This window comes from Vigna angularis, chromosome 1, assembly GCF_016808095.1.
Source record: "Vigna angularis cultivar LongXiaoDou No.4 chromosome 1, ASM1680809v1, whole genome shotgun sequence".
Classification (NCBI taxonomy): Eukaryota; Viridiplantae; Streptophyta; class Magnoliopsida; order Fabales; family Fabaceae; genus Vigna; species Vigna angularis.
Genome location: NC_068970.1, coordinates 25,656,378 through 25,662,377, shown reverse-complemented (window position 1 = coordinate 25,662,377; position 6,000 = coordinate 25,656,378).

The following is a 6,000-nucleotide window of genomic DNA, read 5'->3' as shown; positions in this document are numbered from 1 at the left end:
ATAGTCTTCTCTCGTACGCAATTATTATTTATGAGGCCACGTGGTGGGGACACTGCTTTCTATTCTTTTCATGCTTTCTCTTTTTTTTATTAGACACGTATCATATAAAGAAATACACTTAAATTTTTTACCTTTCTGTGGTATTATCTTTTATTTTTTTTTCTTTCTTAAAAAATATAAAAGTCTATATTTTTATAATCATTTTATTACGTATCAAATTGATATAAAAATATGTTTTATATTGTGTTATTCCTCTGAAAAGAAATGCACTATATCAAATTCATTATGAAGTATGTGTATGGTTGAGATTGTGAAGATTATACACGTTGGTATCAATCAAGCGGTATACATGGTTATAAAATATCTTATTTTTTGGTATTTGGTCGCATTGAATATAATACTCAACCAAGTTGGACTTCAGTGTTAAGTACCTTATCTAACTGAGAATCCAATCAGAAGAGTCTGGAACTCAACAACTATTGGTGTTTTTCTTACACGTGTCTACTGATGGAGACATTGGATCTGGACATTATAATTTTATTTTTAAAAACATTCAATTCTACATATAGATCGTTTTTTAAATTAAAAATATTTATTAAATTTACAATAAAATATCATTAAATAAAAACTCTGGAGCTTTCCCGTATCTTTAGTTACCCACACTGTTCACGTGATTCATTGAGATGTCAAAACTCAAAGGGAAAACATTAAAGACAGGCTAATAAAGTAAAACAAAATATAGTTGTTTATATTAACAAAAAATAGAAATGAATTAAAGCTTGTAATAATTTATTCGATAGAATAAAATAAATTATTGGAAATGAGAAGAAACTAAAGAATATAAAAACAATTATAATAAATTTGATTGATAATGTGATAAAAACAATTATCTATATATTAAGATATTTAAAAAATATATTTTTTAAATAATTTATAATAAATTTTAAAAATATCTATGTCTTCATTTTTTTCTAACTTTATATGGGGAAAATATGTATTTTTTAAATAATTTATCGTAAATTTAAAAAATATAAAGTAAAAAAATGAAGACATAAATGTTTATGTCTTTATTTTTTTCTAACTTTTTATGGGGAAAATAAATATATGTTCTACTAAAAAGAAGAAAAATCACATAAGTTTGTAAAATTTTAAGAATGATTTAAATAATATGACATGCTTTAAAAAATTACATATAATATCATAGATTATTTTTAATTTAGCAAAAATAATATAGTCGATTATGTAACACATAATCAATTATTATCGATTACAAAATTGGTAATAATTGAGAAATCTTGTTTCTTCGTAAATTTTCACAGTTATACGAAAAAGATAATTACAAAAATTTTACATCATTTTCCACTTTTTAATATTTTTTCCTCATTGGATTTCTATTTTTTCTCTTCGTTTATTTGTTTAAGCTTTTCTTTATAAGTCAGTCCTTTGAAAGAAGTAAATATAATAATATTTTATTATAATAATTAATGATTTTTAATATAATGCATTATTATTATTATTTTAACACTTTGTTAATATTAATATTTATATTATAATGAAATAATAAACTAAATATATTAAATTAATTTCAAATTTACTATTTATGTTAATTAATTAATTTTAAAAAATTTAATTTTAAAATATAATTTTTTATCTATTAAAATTTTATAATAACTTTTCATTTAAAAAATTAAACTTTATTTGAATTCTATATTTTAAATAATTTTTCAATTTTAAATTATTTTCAAAATATTAATTTAAAAATTATTTTCTAAATATATTATAAAACATATTCTATTACATTAACTAAATTAGTTGCAATCTTTTCTATATTTCTCAGTTTTATTGTCTTTTTCTTAATATGAATTATTTTCTTCTCTTTCTTCCATCTTGTTAATGAAAATAAGTACATTACACATTTGTCATTGTTAAGACAATGTTTGGATTGGAATGAAAATTTAAAAAAGAATGACTATTATATTTTCAAAAAAATTATATTGTTTAAGAAATCTGAATTGATGAATGAAAGAATTTGAAGAGGAAGTTTATGAAAATTTCTTATTAGTACGATAGATTAAAAAGTGTTTTAATAGGTAAAGTTAAATAATTAATATTTTATTTTTACAAATATATATAATATAAAATTAAATATAAATAATAAAAACTATGTTAGGATAAAATTAAAATTATTATTTAAAACTACATAAATAATACTATTATAATCATAAATATTATTATTGATATATAATAAAAAAATTATATATACTAGAAAAAAAATCAATTCTATAAATTACAAAAATATTATTATTATAATTATAATAATTATTGTTAAAAATAGTTTGTATTATTAAAAAATTGAAAAGAAAAAATACTTTTAAAATAACACTATAATCTTAAAAGATTTTATCTGGATGTCAAGTCATGGTATAAGCATTAGTTTATCCTAGACCCAAAGCCTATATTCGTCTGAAAAAAATAAATTTGTGAATTTTATAATTTGTTAAAGATTTTGTTGCATACGTCTCTGTACTCTTTTTTTGTCGCTACAATTTTGTGTTTTCTTCTATAGTCAGTCTTTTTTAAGGTTCATTTTTATTTTTATTATTGTTTATCTTTCTTTTCATTTCTCATTTATCTCTTCTTGTATTTATCTTTTTGTATTTATTTTCCTTCTCTTAATATTATTTTTATTCTAGTTTTGGTGTTGTTGTTGCACTTTTGGTGGTTATACAGTATAATTACTCGATCAACATAAGATCAAATGGTTATACAGTTAACCACTCTACAAACATGACCTTAGTGACTACTCCAGATTGGACTTTTGTAAACTGTAGGTCGAATGGTCACCCTTCAAGACAAGTATATCTAATTAACTTACAGCAAAACATGATTTGTATCAATTGGGTCACAATTTGACTGTCAATAATCCAAAACTCATTCTGAAATCTATAAATACATGTTTCAGGTAAAGTGGTAGGTAACTGTATTTATTACGCATTAATTATTAAAATTGTCACATCTTTACTAACTTTGACATCAGAGTACTTTTTATAGGTAACCTCGACCCTATAACCAAAAATATTTTGGTATCCACCGTGATGCCCGAGGAATCAGAAGAAAACCCAATGATGACCACCAAGAACATGAGTACAATTGTGCTAGGAAAATCAAGCAACTAGCAGGATCCTTTGAAGCTTATCAAAGAGATGCAATGCTAGATGTAGGAGCTGCAAAGGAGACACGAAGAAGAATTAGCGACACTGAGAGTCAAGAACGCGATTACTCGCTAGGAAAAAAGGGCCAAACATTTCGTGTCGGGCGATCCTGGACCGTCGAACCTGAACAAGCAAGTGAAGGGAGCAAACAAGACAGTCCAGGAGGAAGCATAACAGTAAGCAATGAAGCTCCTTTGGTACAAATGGTCCATACGGTTGACCTGCTACCATTTACCCAAGCTATCATGGAGACGCCCATGCCCGAGCGATGGATGCCTCCAACGTTCGAGAAGTACGATGGGTCAACTGACCCGAACGAGCATTTTAAGATGTTCGTCAAGTGACCCCGTGTGGTGTAGAGCCATCTCTTTATCTTTGAAAGGGGTTGTGTTGGCGGGGTTCAACTCCCTACCACCCAACTCCCTAAACGTACACGTTAATTTTTTTATATACTTAAATAGGTTAGCACCATTGGTTGAATCCGATTACTTATACGAGTCAATTTTTAACTCGACTAACTTAGAATTCGGTTCACCTAGGTTGAACCCACAGTGAGTCGGATTAGCTCACCAACCTACCTAGTTTAATTTAATTATTTTTTATTTTTTATTTCAATATTATTTGTTACCATTTTTTTTATTGTATTGTAAATATAAATAAAAGAAAAGATGTTTCAAGAGAGTAAAACATTATAAATTTATGCATTCAAGACTCTAATCTTATAAATGGATAAGTGACACAAAAATTATCAATATTATAAACTTATTTATTTACTTTCTTGAGTTTGTTTTTGGATTACATTTGAGTTATATGTTACTTTTTTATTTTTGAATTGTTTTTGGAGTTTAAGATTATTTTAGAGTGAAATTTATTCAAATTTGAATTAAAAAATTGTAACTTTTTTTTAAAAAACTTGTAATTATAAATAAGTCAATGAGTCATCCCGTTTAACTCACGAACCCGTGGTGAGCTAAACCGGATTCGAATTTTTTTGGCTCGCTAATAAATGAGCCGTGTTGGATTGGTCACTAATCCTCTGTTCACTTGAATGGATTTGGGAGAGAGTGATTGAGTGAATTTGAAGATAAATTTTTTTGTTGTTTATTTGAATGAATTTGGAGGTAAGTGAGAATGAATTTGGAAGCAATGTTTGTGATAATTAGTGTAGAATTTGATTGATGTGATAGATTAAAAAAATTTAATTCTAAATCCACTCTCACCTACCTCCAAATCCACTCAAATAAATTACAAGAAAATTTATTTTTAAATCCTCTCAAATCCATTCAATCACTCTCCCCAAATTCATGAAGAAAGCCTAGTGACCAATCAATGGTGGACTGGACCAGATGACCCTTTTTAACCGCTCTAGTTTTCATGCAACTTATTCCTTTGAATAAAAGAATAAAAATATATAATTTAATTTATTATATAATTAATGATTTCAATAAAAGATAGTTATAACTTACACATAATTAATTATAAATTAATAGCATATTTAATTACATATGAAACTAAAACTTACCTTAATTAATTTAATTTAGATTATATTCACAATTGATTGAATTACAATGTAATCAATCAACTAAATCTTTTAAAATATATAAGAAACTCATTAACTAAATATACCAATATACATATTTATGATTGAAATTTTGGGATATTACATCAAGATATTTTTATAAATATAATGAACTAATAAAGAAGTATGTGACCTGAATGAAAACCTGAGATATAATTTTGGAGGCATCATAGTCTTAAATTGTAATAAAGATTAGCTTCTTTTTTTTCATCTGATTATTTTGCAAATTAAACTATGATAGCATATGTTATACGTAGGATAATTATGATTCAGGTCGGATAATACTTATTTGTTATCTAATGGTAAAAGAAAATTCATCCATGTTTTATTATTCCTTAAATATTCATTTAAAAGTATTTATGGATATTTTAAAATTTGTAATTACTCGTGTATATCGCTGATATTTTAAAAAATATATTTTATAAATTTTTAAAATAAAATAAAATATAATATAAATTAAATATAAATATAATTTTAATTTTAATTTTAATTAAATTTAACTTAATAAAATATAAATTAATTTTAATTAAATTTAATTTAATAAAATATAAATTAAATTTTAATTTTAATTTTTTTGTAATTAATAAATATATATTGATATGAATAATATGATACTCTACCCTATATGTAAATATTAAAATATTCACTATTTTTTATCCATAAATAATGAATCTCTACGAGTAATAGTTATAAATTTTATCTATGAATACACATAGTTATTTTTGTCATTTTTAATTATGTGATCTAACATCTATTCTTTGCATTTACTTTGTAAATTATCAGTTACAATCTGTAATTGTCAAAGACTTTCAAGGGATCCTATGCCCGATAATCTCCATCCAAGGAAATGGAAGAAATATCTAAAAAATTATTACATGAAAGGAACCCTTAAATAGAGAAAATGACATCAGAAATTGGCTGAATAGCAGGGACAGTTATCAAACAAAAGAGAAACTCACAATTATCATCAACCAGAAAAATTATACAACACAAGATTTCCTTCTTTTGTCTGACACATGGTTTTGATTCAACAACACCCACTAAAAGCAATGACAGCGCCACACATTCAGATATTTTTTCCACCACTAATATTGCTTTAATAAAAAAATTTCAAATTAACTCATTGCAAATTTATTTTTCAGAATAACATTTAGGGGTCAGAATTTCACTTTTCGAAAATCGAACTTTCAGTCTATTTTTTTATCATTA